The sequence below is a fragment of the Lygodium microphyllum genome, chromosome 18 (assembly GCF_053477565.2).
Source record: "Lygodium microphyllum isolate KBCC chromosome 18, Lygodium_microphyllum_v1.1.10, whole genome shotgun sequence".
In the NCBI taxonomy this organism is placed as follows: Eukaryota; Viridiplantae; Streptophyta; class Polypodiopsida; order Schizaeales; family Lygodiaceae; genus Lygodium; species Lygodium microphyllum.
Genome location: NC_141152.1, coordinates 16,043,896 through 16,062,650, shown reverse-complemented (window position 1 = coordinate 16,062,650; position 18,755 = coordinate 16,043,896). Strand labels below are relative to the sequence as shown.

The window sequence follows — 18,755 nt, the reverse complement described above, 5'->3', positions numbered from 1 at the left end:
GGCATTGACCATATCTAACATAAAACTAGCTGATGTAGAGTAGGATGACTTGGATGAGCTGAATGAGCTTGCACAATCGACCATTGAGCTATCAATTTTTATGCCTTGCTTTTTAACATTGAAGGATTGTATTCTTGTTAGGACATTTGGAAGCAAGTGGAAGAATTTTATGCCTAGAAGAGTGCTACAATCAAAGTCTACCGGTTGAAGAAACTCTTGTATTTGTGTATGAAAGAGGGTATTGCAATGTCTACTCACCTTATGAGTTTAACTCCATTTTCAGCCAGATTGCCGCTTTGAAGTTCAATATTGATGATGAGTTCAAAGCTACGTTCTTGATTTGCGCTCTACCAGAGAGCTGGGATACCTTGAGGATTGCTATGAGAAATTCTAATGATATGCTTTTAAATGCCAATTTAGAGAGTGCTCTACTCATGGAAGAAATGAATTGGCAGAACAATGCATCTAGCAAGTCTTCCAATGAGGCATTGAATAGCTAGGGCTACATGTATTTTTTTGCAAAGCATATAGTAGATTGTGAGAAATTTCCATCTAGGTTGGAGAAAGTTGGTCCATATGGCAGAACACCTTCCCTTGGTAAAGTTGATGCTATAGAGAAGATTGTGGAGAGCAAGTCATTAGTATTAGAGGTGAGGAGATTTCTTCTGGAGATTTATTAGTGCATATGTCTTCTATATGATTTGGATTCCACACTTTGCTCATATTGTAGATGAACTATATTAGTTGCTCAAGAAAGGATAAACATTTTTTTGGGATAGAATACATACAAAGGCTATGAGAAAGTTAAAGAAATTTTTACAAGATGCACCAATACCCAAGAAAGAAAACTATGCATGTAGTAGACTAGTTAGTGATTACAATGCATATGAGTTCCATTGGGATTGGATGGGCCATAATGCAAGATGATGTAGATGGGAACATATATGTAGTGACACTTGGAACCACAGCCTTGAATGATAGACAAAGGAGGTATCCACATATCAAGAGAGAGTTATGGGGTGTATTGACTATCCTAACATATGATAAAGAGTAATTTATTGAATCTCATGTTGTCATAGAGATAAATTATTTAGCATTGCTTGGGATGATCATTAGTTGTTCTACACTTAAAATTGCTATGCTTAGATGGATAACCTGGATAAAATCCATGAATTCTAAGTTCAAGCATATTGCAAGAAAAGAAAACTCAAATGTAGATATGCTATCACAAGTAAGAGAGAAAGGAAAAGAGTTTGTTAAAGATAAAGGACTCAAAGCACAAAAGGAAGACTTTGAACTTATAGTTGAGCTTGAAGACGATAAAGAGTGAGGGTGGCACATGCTAGAGGGTATGCAGGTTCAGAGGGGGTGGATGTCATGGCACTATGTATCCACTCAGTGAAAATTTATAGGTCTCATTTAAATAATAAGATTGCATCTGTGTCATGACAAGTGATTGGTAGAGTTAATGCATTGTTTATGCATAGACAAGCATTTGACAAGAAGTTTGGGACATGGAAAAGACTGGCCAAGTGAATGAGAGAGTTAACATAAGTTACCCATGGAGTTTACATAAGCTACAAAGGAATTACTTTGAGTATTAACTAACCTGCCAAGTTAAGTGACCAGAGGGGGTGAATGTCATGGCACTACGTATCCACTTAGTGAAAAATTATGGGTTTCATTTAAATAATAAGATTGCATCCGTGTGTCATGACAAGTGATTGGTAGAATTAATGCATTGTTTATGCATAGACAAGCATTTGACAAGAAGTTTGGGACATGGAAAAGATTGGCCAAGTGAATGAGAGAGTTTACATAAGTTACCCATGGAGTTTACATAAGCTGCAAAGGAATTACTTTGAGTATGAACTAACTTGCCAAGTCAAGTGACCATCTATTTTATAAAGTTCATGAATGGATAATCTAAAGAGTAAGTGAGTACCCAAGAGGTGTTTCCAAAGTTGAAATTGAATGGAGAAAAGAAAAAATCATACTATATGGTTATGACTAAGATATACACGCTTTGTAAAAAGAAAAGTAACATGGTGCCCAAGTAATGAACAACAGTCCCATGATTAGCACAGGTGAGGAGTATATTCTCAATAGGTTGAAGGTTCCATCATCACTATCTTTGTAGTTGAGATTATTTCATGAAAATCAAGGTTAGCTAAAAGACAAATTCTCCCTTGAGTGTAAAATTAAAACCAATCTTGAGTTATGGAATGGGAAAAGCATGGAAATCACAAAGAAAGGATAGGGATGAACTAATTAAGAGGGCTATAAATATGTCAAATATTGATTTTGTGGATTCTAGGTATTCAAACATACAAGTAACTCCCTAGAGTTGAAGGACTACAGTGTTTTCTTGAGATCCTAGGTGCCTTTAGACTAGACAAGCTTTCTTGGGAGAGCTAAATTTGGAGAATCTAGTTTTGGATGTATTTATACCTACTACTATGGATGATATTTTGGAGTTTTTTTACTTCTGCAAGGAGGTACTTCTCATAGAGATTTGAGAAAAAACTAGTAGTGAAGTACATTGGAGGGTCTATTGTACTTTGGAGTATTCCTGGCAGAGTTTTAGAGTCTTGTATCAATGTGTATCACTGTAGCAAAGTGATTAAGGTTGCATAATGTGGTCAAGCTATCATCTTGCTTAAAATTTTTTTGAGACATTGCCTTGGATGCAAAGTTTGTAAGTTTTGTGTGCTACTATAATATATAGAGTTTTCTTTAAGAGTTTATTTTGTGTCTTTTGGTTTCATCTTGATTCTTTCACCTCTCATATTTTGTCCCTTGAATCTTGGTGGTTTTTTTCGACCCCCTCCTTGACAACATAGGGTCTTATGTACAAAGTTTATTCACGCTTGGCCTCGACATTTTAGCTACCTTTTAGAGGTGTACCCTTGATCCTTGGACCCTCTATTCTTAGTAACGACCATAAGATCATTTTAACAACTATAGTGTGAAATGTCTTTGGACTTTGTTGGATTATAGAAATAGATCATGGTAACATTGTGGATGTAGACTAGAGAGACACTCTATTATGGTAAAGGTGGTACATATATTTATTTTAATATTCTCTTAAGATATGATAATGATGAAGAAACTAAATGTTTTCAATAAATTCAGCTAGACTACTACATGCAATTCTTGACCCATATACTTTTCACTTTACGCAAATACAAAATCTCATCTTCATGATGTGCACACTAGATTTATATGTGTTATATATAGAAAGAAATGTCAACCACAAGAGTTACTCCTTTATTCTTTGGGCTACATATATAGTATTATGCATGTAGCCTTGATTGCTACTCAATATAACATATTATAGTTGAGGCAATAGCTCGAACAACGGGCCATTTTTCTCATCTTTGCTACTCCCCATTTAGCAACACTAAGTGTTCTCAATCGTCAATTATAACCATAAGTAGCCATTGTCTTGCATCCATGATGTTCAACTTGTGAGGGAGCTTGTGGATGTGGTTTTCAGCATGGAATGTTAGGTGTTGGCTGTGCTTGCCTATAAGACCAAGAAAATCTATTAGACTTAGCCAGAGCCCTTCATTTTTGAAGCATGAAACAAATTTCATATGCAAAATGAAGCTATTTGTTTTATGTTTCTACCTTGACCCTTCAAGTCGTTGGATAGCCTTATACTGCTTAGGTATCTCCATCAATGCTGCTAGAGCAAATTGCCCTTCTTTTTCGGCTAGAGTAGAGCCTCTTGACATGACCTCAGTGAAGTTTACAAACTGGGACAGGAAATGTAGAGATACTTTAGGACAATAAAATCTAGTGTGTACTAGAATACTATGCAGCATGTTACTAAAACCTATCGTTCCTAGTGCCTCGGCACAAACAATTGGTCTCATTGAGTACTCATGATCATTACATGCATTCCAAATTCTCATTTGTTTTGGCTTACTAGTTTCTACATTGAGGAGATCTACATTCACTTAAATGAAACTAGAGATACACGTTTAGTATTTTGATTTGTATTTTTGCAATGACTAATGTGCATCTATTTAGATACACACACACACACACACACACACTCTCTCTCTCTCTCTCTCTCTCTCTCTCTCTCTCTCTCTCTCTCTCTCTCTCTCTCTCTCTCTCTCTCTCTCTCTCTCTCTCTCTCTCTCTCTCTCTCTCTCTCTCTCTCTCTCTCTCTCTCTCTCTCTCTCTCTCCCTTTTTTTGTTGCACCCCTTCCATGTGCTACTCACTCTCTCCCAATAGAGTTGTAAGAAAGCTAATTTAGCTCTTTTGATGAAAATTGATATGTGAAAACTAGGAAATTAACAAAAGCACTTGTTTGAAAAGCACCTGAAAGTTGTCAAACTTGCATTGTGGAATAGCATCATCGAACCATTTCATCTTGTCACATGGCCCATCTCCAACCCCCACCAAAACAATTGATAAAGGGTAATTACTGTGAAACTCAAATATACATATCATCACCTCATGATCACATAAATTACATTCTAATTAACTTGTATGCTACTAGTGTACCTTGCAGCAACAATGGCATCAATGGTTGCCTTCTCTTGCACACTCAACATCCCTCCTCTCACATTACCTTACCTGTCAAAACAATTTCATTTTTTACATTCTACCCAATGCCCCCTTGACTTGTGACTTGGAAACCATATTGATTTACATATTAAATTGTATTGGTTGACATACTTGGCCATCAACAATAATAACAAGAACATGAAATTGGTCTCCATTTTGTTTCATAACATCTATTGCAGCATGGATGATAGGTGCAAAAGAAGTGGGGCTTGCATAGAACATTAACATTGATTTAAATCTAAAAGGATTAAAATATTTTTCTTATTATCAGATGTACACAATAGATAATTATAGTATCATCAATTGGAGGTGGCCAGTACATATTAATTAGTTGTGTAGATGACTAACCAGAGAGGTTGATATTGGGAAGTATTTCTCTATAGCGTTTCAAGACTGCTTCAAAACCAGCACAATGACTTTTATCTAGGTTGAAGTTGAAGCAGCTTCGGTCATGGGTGGTTGCTGTGATTACAAGCAAGGCACATGGGGAACTATTAGAAGGACTTGAGTTGATAAAGGAGCATGCAATCTAGTGCAAATCTTGAGGAGAGCACAAAAAGATGAAACAATGGTAAACCATCTCCAAAACTGAAACAAGGGATCAGGTTATCTTCATCGAATTTCGAGAGTGTCCTTCCAATGATTGAAATGACTTGCTCATAAGGATTCTTTCCATTAGTAAGAGGCGCATGAAGGCTAAGTCCATTGAAAGAGTATTGACCTGTAAGAATATTTAGTTCCAGTGAGGTATAAACAACACTTATCATTAGCCTTGCATGGTTAATGTGATCTCATATTCCAATAGCGAGTAGTGATGGACGGAGATAAAATGCCATATACAATATAAGGTAAACTATCTCCTCGAGACCTAGCTTAGTGATCGTTGTCTTAATCATACTAATACGATCTAATAATCAATGTTAGGAGGTTCATAACAATAAGAACAATTTTCGAGTGTGGTCAATATGTAACTGTAATCGAGATCCATATTAATGTTGACTTATGTTCCTTGTTTGTTGTCAACCAAATAGACACTCCGATTGATATTTATCATCGTCTACCAACGTAACAAGATTCGAAACCATGTAAAGACATAATCCCAACAAACATCTGATCAGTGTCTCGACTTGCCTGAGGCGGTGTATTGAGGGAGGCCATACAATTAGCTAGGGATCAGGCAGTGATATTAGACAAATATACAAGATAAGATGATGATCAATAGCAAGTACACTTTGATCGGCCACAATACAACGATATCGAGTAACCTTGAACTGAAATAAGGATGGATGGCCGGCCACGCATACATTGATCGATATGCTATAATTGTAAGTGCATTTCATTTTACCTGTCCACTCGTTACTCTTGGTAAAATCAATACCAACAATTAGGTTCGATGATTTAAGCCCAGCCTTCCTGAGAGCCTCTGTAACCTGTTGTTGCACCAGCAGCAGATGTGCTCTTGCGCTCTCTCTCTCTGATCTCTCTCTCTCTCCGCGCCCAGAGAAAATGTAATTTACTTTGGAGTTTCGAACCCAAATTACCTGAGTGATGTCTGTGTACTTGTCGCGAATGTGCGAGGCGTACGTCGCTGCCATAGTCTTGTTCTGTGTTATGAACGATACTGGGCAAGATATGGCGCAGAGAAGATTGCGATGTATTGACGAGGAGTTATAAGAATACTAAATAGTTATAAGCTGGCGAAAGAAAGTCGAGCTTCCACCTTTAGGCGTTATAATCATCTGTTGCTCACTCCTTATTTATACTGCCTTAAAGCAATCAGAATATTATTTATCATCATCATTATCACTCCTCGACTAGCAATCAGAATATTATTTTACAGCCTTGCGATGATCTCTGATTATGGATCATGTTTAGTACTGCGGTCTCACGTGTGGTGGCGGCGATAAGACTAATTGGCGAACTATCGATTAGCAATCGGAATATTATTTTACGGCCTTGCGATGATCTCTGATTACGGATCATCCATCCATCAATCCCGAGCAAATAATTGCTCTACAGATGCTCTGCCCATTAAATAATGCTCGAATTATCGACAGCGAATCATCCATCCATTCATCCCGGCCCCCTTCCTTCCCTCTCTCTCTCTCTCTCTCTCTCTCTCTCTCAAGAATCTCCTTAGCATCGAGATAATTACTCTATTGATGCTCTTCCTGAGGTACAGACATTAATGTTTGTTACACGTGCAGCTTCAAAGCCCTTTTTTTTTTGTGACAACGAGAAGTTGTATTAAAAATAAAGTAAAGGTAAAAGTATTACAAAATGTGGGCTTGAGGAGGAGTCCCACCTAGACTTAGCTAGCTAGTAGTTCTTTACAATAACTTGGCTTATCTTTACATGTTTAGTCTTGTTTTTCCATTACATCAAGCATGTCAACAGTGGATTTTTGAAACATTTCAAGGAACCATGTTTTTTTGTGCTCCATTTTCCTTCTCCTTTCTTCATGGATGAAGAACTTCCTCATCTCGATGCCAAGTCCTTCATACGGGCCCTCCTTATCTTTTTTCTTGGCTGAGGGATGCTTGCTGCAGTCCCTAGCTAATTGCTTTCTTCGATTCTTGACCTGAAACAAAAATTCTTCCTTAAACTGTACATTGGATCCACATTCACTTGTTCAAACAAATTTTTATTTCTAGAGACCCAAATCTGCCACAAAAATAAAATGCGCAGCCAAATCCAAATGACTGGATGCACTCCATATATTCCGCCCAGTATTATTTCTTTCCATGATGCCAGGAGGCATATTTCACGGTGGATTCCGTGCCACGGAGGATTCCGTGAGGTTTTACGATGGATTCCGTAAACTTTTATTACCGGGGTTCATACACAAAGTGGATTCTTTGCGCGAGAAGTCGATGGGGACGCCTATCCTTTTCAGGCGTTTTGTTAATTTAGTATGTACATGGGTGATTCCATAGCGGGTGATTCCGCAAAATACATATTTAAATTAATAAACGTTTATGAGTTTAGAGTGCGCACTCGTGATAAATTAAGGTTAGGATTGATTTCTAACCAATTTATTTATTTATATAGCTGAAGACTGCTAGGTATTCACTTTTGTCGGTTTAATTGTATTATTTTACTAACGATTGTGAATGCTTTAGTTGATGTGTAGAGATAGCAGCGGTGGCAGTAAAAAGCATTGGAGGATAGCGTGCATTCAAGTTATCGTCAATATTTTGATGGGTGCATACCTTAGGCATGACGCCTATATTTTGTCGCGCCTATTTATCAAGGCGTTTGATATTTATTTATTATTTTTGTATGCACATGGGCGCACGATTTAGATATTTGTATTTGGACATTGTATTTGGGTACGCCTAACTTCTTGGGCATCCGCCCATTAGCTTTATTTCTATTTGGCACAAAAGCAAACTCAAAAGCTAAAGCGTGCTATTTTGTAATTTGGGCTATTATTTTAGCTTGAAGATGATTAATACATAAAATACATGCTTTGTGGAGCGCTCACACAAGGCATGGGGGGAGATTGCATCCAATTTGTCTCTTGTTCATGTCGTGCAAGTCTTCTACATTGATTTGTGTGCAAAAAATAGAGTTCTTTTGTTCTTGGGGACCTTCTGGCGCTCACTACCCGCGCTTACAGCATCCAATTTGTGCACCAGTGGTATCACAGCGAAGCTGAGATCGAGAGCTTCCAATCGCTTACCATCTTGCGCGAAGTCGGAGCTCCTGGAATGATCGAGCTCTACAGTCAATTTCATCACAAATGGTCGATACGGGTGAATTCCTGGCGGTCAAGAACTCCGATCTGCAGCCTCTGATCGTGAAGGACCAGCCTGAGGAGGCGGAGGACCACTTTTGCATCTTCTTCTTCAATACGTTTTTTTTTCAACAGTCACAGTAAGCTCCATAGCTACAAAGTTAAAAAGCTTTATCTTAAAGTTCATTAAGCTTAGTAATAAGCTTAATAATAAAGCTTAAAGCCCCACAAAATTGACGTCTGTGAACACGGCACCTCAGCGTCAGAATCAACGCAAAAAATGGCCCCCCTTCAAAATCGAATTCGTGATCAGTGATTTCATAAGCTTAATCACATAAGCTTTCAAATTCTCAAGTCTACTAAGTTCTGCAAGTTCTATTACTGCTACAAGTCCTACAAGTCCACAGAAGTCAAAACAGATTTGCTCCAACTATTCCCATAAAGGTTGTTCATACGCAGAAGCACAGAGTTCGTTTATTGCTCTATAGAAGACCCTGTTCCTATTTGCAGACTTGCTAAACCAGTTTGAGCAAACACAAAAGATCATATGCAGGTTATACGAAGATTATACGTAACTTCTACGAAGATAACAAATCCCGCAATTGCAAAAGAGGAAAACCGTAAAAGCCAAACAAAATATATAAGCCTTGTATACCCGACTTTGAGCTATGCTCATCCCGCTAATCAGATTTTGAGAGTGTGAGGTCTATTGGATTTTTATAGGATGAGGAACAAAACATGGACGATTTAATGGCTGAAGGTGATTTACCCGAACCAATGATGGAACAAAAATTGGATTTAATTATGATGCAGCTTGATGAAGAACGAAGAGCCCGACAAGCTTTGCAAGTTCAATTGGCCAATCTGCAATGATCTGCTTCGTAATTCTGCAAGACAGCATTGGAAGTAAGGAAATGTTTGGAATAGAAACATTTGCTTTACTTCAACTTATTAAGATTTCATAAAAACAATTCCATTGTTGGTTGGCTCTGATACCAATTGTAACGTGTCCACTTGTATCTTTAGGACACGTCTTAGCAGTCCATCGGAAAGGATATCTAGAAAGCTCCGCCCGGCACTCCTATGGGAGGAGGGCAGTGAGAAAGCGAACAGGCGGTGGCAGAGGAGGCGCCAGGCAGACGGCGGCACCTAGGCGGAAGGTGCCAATGGGCGGCAGGGAAGGACCAGGCGGCGGCGCACGACGCTGCAGGGCGGAGCAGATGACACCAAGGCGGTGGGGGGATGCTGTAGGGCGGGGGCCAGGAGGAAGAAGGGAGGGTGGAGGGGGGAGAGGAGGGAGGGAGAAGAAGGAGGATGGAGGGAGGAGGAAGGGAGAGAAGGGAGGGAAACAGGAGGATGGAGGGAGGAGGAAGGGAGAGAAGGGAGGGAAGCAAAAGGAGGGAAGAGAGAGGGAGGGGGTTACAGGGAGAGAGAACCAGAAAAAACAAGAAGAAGAAGAAGAGAGAGAGGGGGGAGAGAGAGAAGAGGGAAGGAGGGGGGTGTGTGGTTGGAACGGACACGGGGGGGGGGGGGGGGGGTAAAATTCATTTTTTGAAAAAAAAAAAATAAAGATTTGGATTTTGAAAAATAGTAAAGATTTTTAATTTTTTTTGTGTTAAAATAATAAATAAATGAATTAAAAGAAAGGCGTGCCCCCGTCCCGTGCTGCGCAAGCGTAGGGCGGGGTAAAAAAATTTACTGTGGCGGGATCAGAATGGCATCGGGACGTCGGCACGGGGTGCGCATATGCGAGCGGGTGTGGCAAGATGCGTAAAATCGCAAATGCGTGCGTTCATACGCGAGACGAGTCGCGTAAAACACGGCAAAATAAAGAAAAATTAATATCTCACAATCCGATCATCAAAACGAAATAGTGTAAAAATAAAAAAAATGTACTAGACGGCAGGGGGAAGATAGGGGAAAAGGTCTATGGGGGTTCCGGGGGGAATAAACGGTGTGCATATGTAAAAAACACAAAAACGGCCCCGAAAACACATACGGGGATTAATTTTGGAAAATCCACTTACCGGAATGCAGGGCGGAAAGAAGGAAAAATGTGCAGAAGAACGCGCCCAACAACCCTATCACGTCAAAACACAGTTTCGACCGCGAGAGGACGCGTTCACATGGAAAAAATGTAAAATGACACACGAAAATACGGTCGAAAATTAATTAACAGAAGATCGGTGCACCGGAACAAGGGGCAACAAAAATGACAAATGTACAAGGGAAGAGGTTGCACAGGACTGTCATGTTAAAATGCAGTTCCGATAGGGTTAGGAGGCGTTCACATATAAAAAATATCAAAAAGATACTCAAAAACACTTTTAAAAATTAATCATAAAAAATCCAAAAGTCAGAATAAGGGAAAGAAAAAAGAAAAAATGTAGGGAAAGGCACGATGGACACGGCTGTCAAGTCAAATTGGAATTCCGATGCAAACAAGGCAGGTTCACATGGAAAAATGTCAAAAAGACGCATGAAAAGGTCTCGAGAAACCGCAAAAATTAATATTGGACAAACCGTGCATCGGAAGGACACAGAGTAAAAAGAAAAAATGTCAGGGGGGAAGGGTAGGACAGGGCTATCATGTTAGATCACTGTTCCGAAGCAAGAAAATCACGTTCACATGGAAAACCGTCTAATGTACACAAAATCCTTCAAAAATTAATAACTCAAAAACCGTGCATCGGAACAGGGGTCGGTGAAAAGGAAAATGGGACAGTTCAAAGGGACGAACAGGGCTGTAAGTTTTTTATGCAAGGTAGATACGCAGGGATGCGTCCCCACACTTAAAACCTTAACGTGTAGGGTTCACTAAGCAACAGGGACCTAATACCACACGACAGACCAACCGCTAACGTCTCCACACTTAAAACATGAACATCACTGACAACAAAAAGTGTAGGATTAGAAAAACTTGGCCCATGTTATTGAGAATCAAAGTTGACTGTTGATGACACGTCCACTGTCGTTGTCGGCTGCAGAAGGTACCAAGGTATCTTCACAGCACACGTCCTTCGTGGCAAGGACCACGCGGCAGCACCCAGGGAGGTAGCTAGTTGAAGGAAGCACAGGAAATTCGTTGATGGCGAGGGATATGACACTCAACTCACAATCACTCGTATGGAATGAAAGAGCAGTCACTCACCCCATGACCGATATCACTCGAGGAAAGCAAGATGAAAACCCATATCTCACATCCGGTTTAGGAATTGACAAAGGAATGGTGCAGTTGGAGTATGCCAGGGTGCACAATTGATGGTGCATTAGTGCGTCCAACCTATTCGGCATAGGTGCAAGGAGGCAGGCAAGGGAGCCTTACAGTGCAGTGTACAGAACAGGGTGACGTGTCTTGTGTTGATGGCACAGACCCACCCCGTGGGTGCATAGGAAAAAGAGAACATACCTTGCTCCAAAGATCGTAACGTCTTTCAATCCTCACCTCTCGGTAATTGATTGAAGAAACTCCAGTCACACTCAGCCCACCCTTTGTCTCACACTGTGCTGAAAGATACAGAGGGCAGCCCTTTTCTGAAACCCATTCATGTAATCCTCACGGTCACTTGTGCAAAGGTTGTATGCCTTGTGCGTATTTGATGGTGCAACTGTGCATCCCGCCCTGTGCTGGCATACGGTGCGAGAAGGAAGGCCAGGGAGCTTTATGGTGCAGTGCATAGAAACAGATCGTGCTTTGTGCATTGAGAGGCCCATCCCGTGTGTGCAACACTTCATTCACACTTCGCACCTCTCATTTGATTTGAAGGAAAAAGACTGGACTCGCCCCACCCTTTGTCTCATTCTCTATTGATAGTTACAGAGGGCAACCATACTCACTTCCCCATCCGGTCAGGATGAAAGCTCGCTCACTCAATTGTTTGTTGATGAAGATCACGTCATGAGTTGTTGAAGAGGCGTACCCAGGGAGGTAGCCATCAGATCGAACGTGGGGTTAGATAGGAACATGGCGTCTGCTAGAGGACTGTCAAACGCTTTGCAGAAAGGCACAGGACACAGCGTACCAAGGGAGGCAGCTTCGCAACTCGATCCTGGGGATGGCAATTGATGAATCTACTTTCTGGACTACTGGTGGTTGCCACATTTTCCACAGCCAGCTTCTCGTCCAAGGGTGTTAACTACCTTTTCTTGGAACGAGGCTTGCTATGACAGGGAATTGCTTCCTTTTCTCCCATAACAGTTTTTTTCTTTTTTTCTTGTTTTTTTAAAATTTTCTTTTCTTTTGTTTATATTTTATTGTTGTTTTTTTTTTCTCCTATTCCCGAGGGTGTCTCCACCTTTTCTCGAAGAATAGGTCGGCATGATAGGGATCGAAGTCCTTTTCTCCCATGACCGATACGTATATTTTTTCCTTTTTTCGAATTAAGCAAGGGAATGGTAGAAATACCATTTGTCAGAACCAACCTCGCCACTGCCGCTGGTGGAAAATAGAGGATAAAAGAGCAAGCCTGGAAGGTGGGGCTGAGGGGACAGAGGGTTGCATCCACCTCATTAGGAGTGGCTGAAGAACGGCTATCAAAAGTAGCATCATAAGAGTTACAGTGCCACGCCAACAGGGAAAAGGATCAGGTGATCATGATTGTCAAGATCCCCAAGGAGGGAAGTACCTCTTCAAGTGATATCCATTGATCAGGAAGGGATCATCAGAGGCATCAACGGTCTACACTTGGACAGAGCCATTAGGGTTGACAGCAAGTATCTTATATGGGCCCATCCACTGCTGTTGAAGCTTGCCAGGAAACTTGCCAAATCGTGAATCATAGGCTAGGACCAAATCACCTTCTTTGAACTCCTTGTGCTTAATGAAGCTGTCATGGTAAGCCTTACGGCGAGCTTGAGTGGCTTCCATGCACTGTAGAGCCATCCTGCAAGTTTGGTCCAAACATTCCAAGTGCAGGAGACAGTGTTGCAGTGAATTATCATCCCCCAAACGCTTTTTGATAGCCACTCGCAAAGAGGGCAATTCCAGTTCAACTGGGAAAACAACTTTTGTACCATACACCAGCTGGAAGGGTGTGTGTTGTCATGTTGCTGCTTTATGGGAGGTTCTGTACGCCCAGAGGGCCTCTGTAAGTCGATCATCCCAATCACGACGATGTACAGCAATCGTTCTTGTCAGGATTGAGCAAAGGATGCGATTGGTGACTTCGACTTGGCCATTGGCTCTGGGGTAATAAGGAGTGGACTTGCGATGGCGGATCTTATACAACTCTGTCAACTCCCCCATGACTTTATTAATGAAATGAGTGCCTCTGTCACTTACCAGCTCTAGGGGACTGCCAAAACGGGTGATGATATTCTTGTACATGAACAGGGCCACGTTGTTACCATCGTCCCGCTTTAGAGCTTTGGCTTCACACCACTTAGTAATATAATCCGTACATACCAGGATGTATCTGTTCTGTTTTCTTCTGGTGGGAGGATCGATTGGGCCGACGAAGTCGATGCCCCACTTCTCGAACGGCTTCAAAGGAAGGATAGGTTGCAATGGCATGGCACTTATTTTGGTGGGTTTTTCCATTCGCTGACAAGCATCACATCTTTTATAGTAATCATATGCATCCTTGTGGAGGGTCGTCCACCAGTATCCTGCTAATAGAGCCTTCCTAGCTGTAGCTTCTCCTGCAAAGTGGCCTCCACATGGCTTGTCATGGCAAGCCTTCAAAACAATCCCAATCTCATCTCCTCCAACACATCTTCTGAGCACTTCATCTTTGCCTTTCTTGTATAGTGCACTGCCTAACAGGGTGTAAGGGGGCTAATTCTAACATAAGCTTCTTCCTTTCCCGGCTAGAAATGCTAGGAGGGTACTGTTGGGTTGCCAGCATATCGGCAATGTCTACATACCAGGGGGTTATAGTTTCTACTAGGAATAGGGAAGCATCAGGGAGGTCTGGATCATCCTGCTCCTCGTCTGCAGTCTGTGGGATACGCGATAGATGATCAGCCAGAACATGGAAACGACCAGGTTTCGTAATTACCTCAAAGTCGAACTCCTGGAATAGAAGGAGCCACCTCATCATTCGTCCTTTCACGTCTTCTTTGTTCATCAGGAAGGACAGGGCCTCATGATCCACATAAAATTTAAAGTGGGTAGACAGTAGGTAGTGGCGAAACTTCTCTAGGGCAAACACCATTGCCAAGCACTCCAGCTCTGTCCACTGTATAGTTCCGTTCCCTATCAGTGACCTTTTGGCTTGCATAATATATCAGTTGATCTAATTTGGAGGGGGCCTTTTGACATAGGATAGCACCTAGCCCTTCAATTGATGCATCTGTGTACACATGGAACTCCTTCGTCCAATCAGGAGGTTGCAGGATGGGTGCCTCAATCAGACACTACTTCAGAGTGTTGAAGGCTTTGTCACATTCTTCCGTCCAAATAAACTCTGCATATTTCCTCAAAAGCTTGTGCAAGGGGGTTGCCTTTGTTGCAAAATGGGCTATGAACCTTCTGTAGTAACCCACATAGCCTAGGAATCCCCTCAACTGTTTGAGGTCGATGGGTGCTATCAGAGCTGTGATCTTCTCGATCTTTGCAAGGTCTGTTGATATCCCTTGTGCAGAGACAATATGGCCCAAAATAACTCCTGAGGAGACACCAAAGACACATTTGTCGGGGTTGAGAGAGATCCCATACTCTCGTCATCTGTCAAAACATTGCTCTAGGTGTCCCCAGTGCTCACGGATCAAACTATAGACACAGAAATCATCAAGATACACCTCAATGAAATCATGCAGATGGTTCTGGAAGGCCACCATCATTACTCATTAGAAGGTGGTAGGAGCATTACAGAGCCCAAATGGCATCACTCTATAGGCATACGTCCCCCATTCCGTGGTGAAGGTTGTTTTAGATTGGTCCTCTTCTGCGATTTGGACTTGGCTATATCCGCTGAATCCATCCAAGAGGGAATACAGCTCATGGCCTGCCACTGTGTCCAACATTTGGTCTGTAAAAGGGATAGGGAAGTGATCCTTCTTCGTCTTCGAATTGAGCTTTCGAAAGTCAACACATATTCGGAGCTTCCCGTTCTTCTTGGGTACTACCACAATGGGCGAAACCCATTCATTGTTAGCCACAGGATAAATAAACTCGGCTTCAAGAAGTTTCAATAATTTAGCCTTCACCAAGGTAGAGTAATTAGGATTCATCCGTCTTTGTCTTTGCCTTACAGGTTTGGTATCGTTCTCTAAATCAATGTGATGTTGGCATACTGTAGGATCAATCCCCTTTAGGTCTTTGTAGGACCAAGCGAACACATCTCAGTTCTCCTTTAGTAGGTCATGAAGGACCACTAATTTCTCTTCTGGAAGATTGAGACCCACTTTCAGGTGACGTTCAGTACCCTTAGCATCCAGGAACGTTACTTGTCTTTCACCTTCCACTTCGCGGATAAAAGTCCCACGAATTGCTTCTGGGTAGAGGTCTGACTCCTTCAAGAGAGTCGTATCCTCGTCTGATGTCCCACTAGAACCAGTGTCCTCCTTCTGAACAGATGACTCATTCGTCTCTTTAAATTGCTAAAAGGGTATCAGAGCCTTATTTGCTTTTGTTTGAGTGGTGACCTCTTCAGGACTCAAGGCTTCATCTTCAGAGGATGCGTCCAAGAATGTCACATAGCACGGACCTGCTAGAGGTTGTGACTTTGAGGGCTTGGGCTTTTGTTGGCAGGGGGCATCATCATCATCTTCTCTTTGGACTGAACAGTCAGGGCGACAGGAGCCATTGGTGAACTTAATTTTTATTCTTTTAATCCATTGCTTATACAGATTCTGCATACTTTGTGGTCCATTGACCAGCCCAAACAGAACCATGGTCATTCCATCCAGTACCCTGAGATATTCGGCCTCTGAGGTCTCTGTAGGGACTTCAACCAGATCATCCTCTATCAGAGGAAATTCTTCATCTGCACTTCCATAGCCTACTTCATTTTCTTCCTCATCAGTTTCATTCTTATCTTCTGGAGGCTCTGCCTCGGCTTCTGTAGAGGCTCTGTAGGAGAAGAACAGATCGTATGCCTCTGCATCTGCTTCTGCTTCCGTCACCAGTTTTGACTCTACTTCTGCTTCTGGTTCTGACTCTATATCTGTTACTGTCTCTGTATCCGCTCTGTCTCTGTTCTGTAGACGCTCTGTATCTGCTCTGCCTCTGTATTGTCTCTGATCTGTAACTATACTGTCTCTGTACTAACTCTGCTCTGTCTCTGCGACTGTCATGTAACAGGGAGAACAGTACATCCATACTTCTATTTCACTGTCAGAGGCGATTTCAGAAGTTAATTCTAATTGAGGTAGGAGATATTCACCCATGGTCAAGGATTTTACTTCCCTTGGCAGTTGGCTTACAGTGCCCACTGTTAGGGACTGTGCCTCTATTTTCTTAGGAAAGACTTGCTTAACAGCCTCTTCATCTCCTGATGTACCATCTATTACCTCGTTAGAGGAGTCAGTTATGACTTCAATGGATGTGGAGCCATTTCCTTTTTTGCGATCCATACAGCTTTAACACCGCTTTATTGGGTCCTTGGCCTAAGGTTAGGGTTCCTTTGAACTAGTTCGTCCTGGCTCTTGCTTCAAAAATCCAAGGTCTTCCCAATAGTAGAGGGTATAAGGTCCCATAAGAATTTGGTTTGACCACCAAATATGTCAACCAATAGTCTCTTCCTGCAAGGGTTGTTTTTACATATGGGAGGATGCCCAATGGTTTACTCTACTTTGGTCTGTCAATCTGATAAGCCACTGTGTAGGTTGAATTCCTTGAAACCCTAAGTCCTTCATGGTGACATCCGTCATTATGTTTACTGATGAGCCTCCATCAATCAATGCATCTGAAATGAAGCATCCTTCTATCCATACACTAATCTCTGGGGTTCTAGGATCTAGGAAGGCATTAGCCACATCTACTTTCTTTACAGGCTCCGAGGCCTTATTGGTCTTGGTCGCTGTTGAAGGAGCGATCCTAAGTCCACGGCTTCTTGTCAAGATGCTTTTGAATCTCTTTTGGCAGCAGCTAGGAGATAGCATCAACAACTGCCCAAATGTTAAGTTTGGTTTAAAAGTATCTAGGTCTTTAACCAAGTCATAATCTTTAATAGGATCCATAGGCTTCTCCAGCTGGTTGCGGAATGGGGCTACACCCATTTTCATCTTTCCTTTTTCTTCTAACAATTGCTTCATTGGCATTTCTTCTGTTTCCAGAAGTGCTTCTGTATCATCTATCTCTTGGGCCTCTGGTCTTGTCTCTAAGACTGTCTCTATAGCCTTCTGTGGCACTGTAGTGCTCTGTACTATACTGTACTGTTCTGTACTGCTCTGTCCCTCTATAGGTAGGTTGAACTTCACAGTCTTGGCAGGAGAGTCATTTCCATTCTGAACCATTGGTTCCTTCTTCTTGGTGCGCGTCACAGGGGCAACTTCCAACTCGACCAAATTGGAAGCAGGTTCTTGTACCTTATGTTGGCTATCAGTGATATTGGCCTTTACAGGGGCTGGATTGGGACAGTCCTTTGCAATGTGGCCTTCTCCTTTGCATCGACTGCATAAGGGCTTGTAATCCACTGACCTTCTGGGATTTGGACAATTTGGTGAAATGTGTCCCTTTTCTCCGCATCTGTAACACTCCACCTCATATCTCTACTGTCGTCCTCTGTAACTTTGAGAGGCAAATCTCCTTGGACCGAAACTAGGACCAAACTCTCTAGGCTTGGGTCCAATATCCTGTGTTGTCATTTTGGATTCTAGCAAGTTGAATCTTGCATTTTCATCCTTCTATCTTCGTTCATGCATCTCTTTCAGAGAGGAAATATCCTCTGTATGGTTCTTCCGCAAACAATAAGAACAGAAGGCTCCAGGAATGGTTGGTTTTCGGGTACATTCAGTGGCTAAATGTCCCACTTGATGACACTTTCCACACCAAGTATTTGACCGCATCACTTCTCTTCCAGCTCTGCAGAAGTGGATATATTGGCAGTATTCACTTTAAACGTCTGTAACTACTGTGTAATCACATCCAGAAGCTCTTTCTTGATACTTGCAACTGAGTTGGATAAGTAGTTCTTCAGATTTTCACCTCCTGCAGTGCTTGTTGTAGGGTTTTGGGAAGCTTTTGTAATTACTGCATACATTGGTTGGGTAATTCCAGAAGGTCCTCTGTTCTGGTTTTGATTCAGAGCTGCTGTTGAGACTTGGGGTTGTTGATTCCAGTTGGTAAGATTCCATTGTTGTTGAGTTGCCATTGGAGGAACTGTTTGAGGCCACTGTTGTTGTGGTTGAACCATCATCTTAGGCACTGTCATCTGCGGTGACCACACTGGATTAGGTACACTATACTGTGGCACTGTTTGCATCTAGGGATAGGGGTAGGGAACTGTCCATGGGACCGCATTTGATGGGTATACCATTCCAGGCATA

General features: G+C 41.9%; 1 pseudogene across 1 annotated transcript; it reads right to left on the bottom strand.

Annotated features, from left to right (window-relative positions):
* Positions 1-3,224: 3,224 nt before the first annotated feature.
* Positions 3,225-6,299, bottom strand: LOC148020624 (E3 ubiquitin-protein ligase RGLG3-like; annotated as a pseudogene). Its single transcript, XR_015694736.1, has 9 exons — positions 6,127-6,299; positions 5,931-6,015; positions 5,163-5,306; positions 4,900-5,047; positions 4,671-4,823; positions 4,523-4,579; positions 4,337-4,442; positions 3,634-3,761; positions 3,225-3,529 (listed from the first exon to the last, which is right to left on the bottom strand). The product of XR_015694736.1 is annotated as an E3 ubiquitin-protein ligase RGLG3-like (transcript).
* Between the last annotated feature and the right edge of the window lie 12,456 nt (positions 6,300-18,755).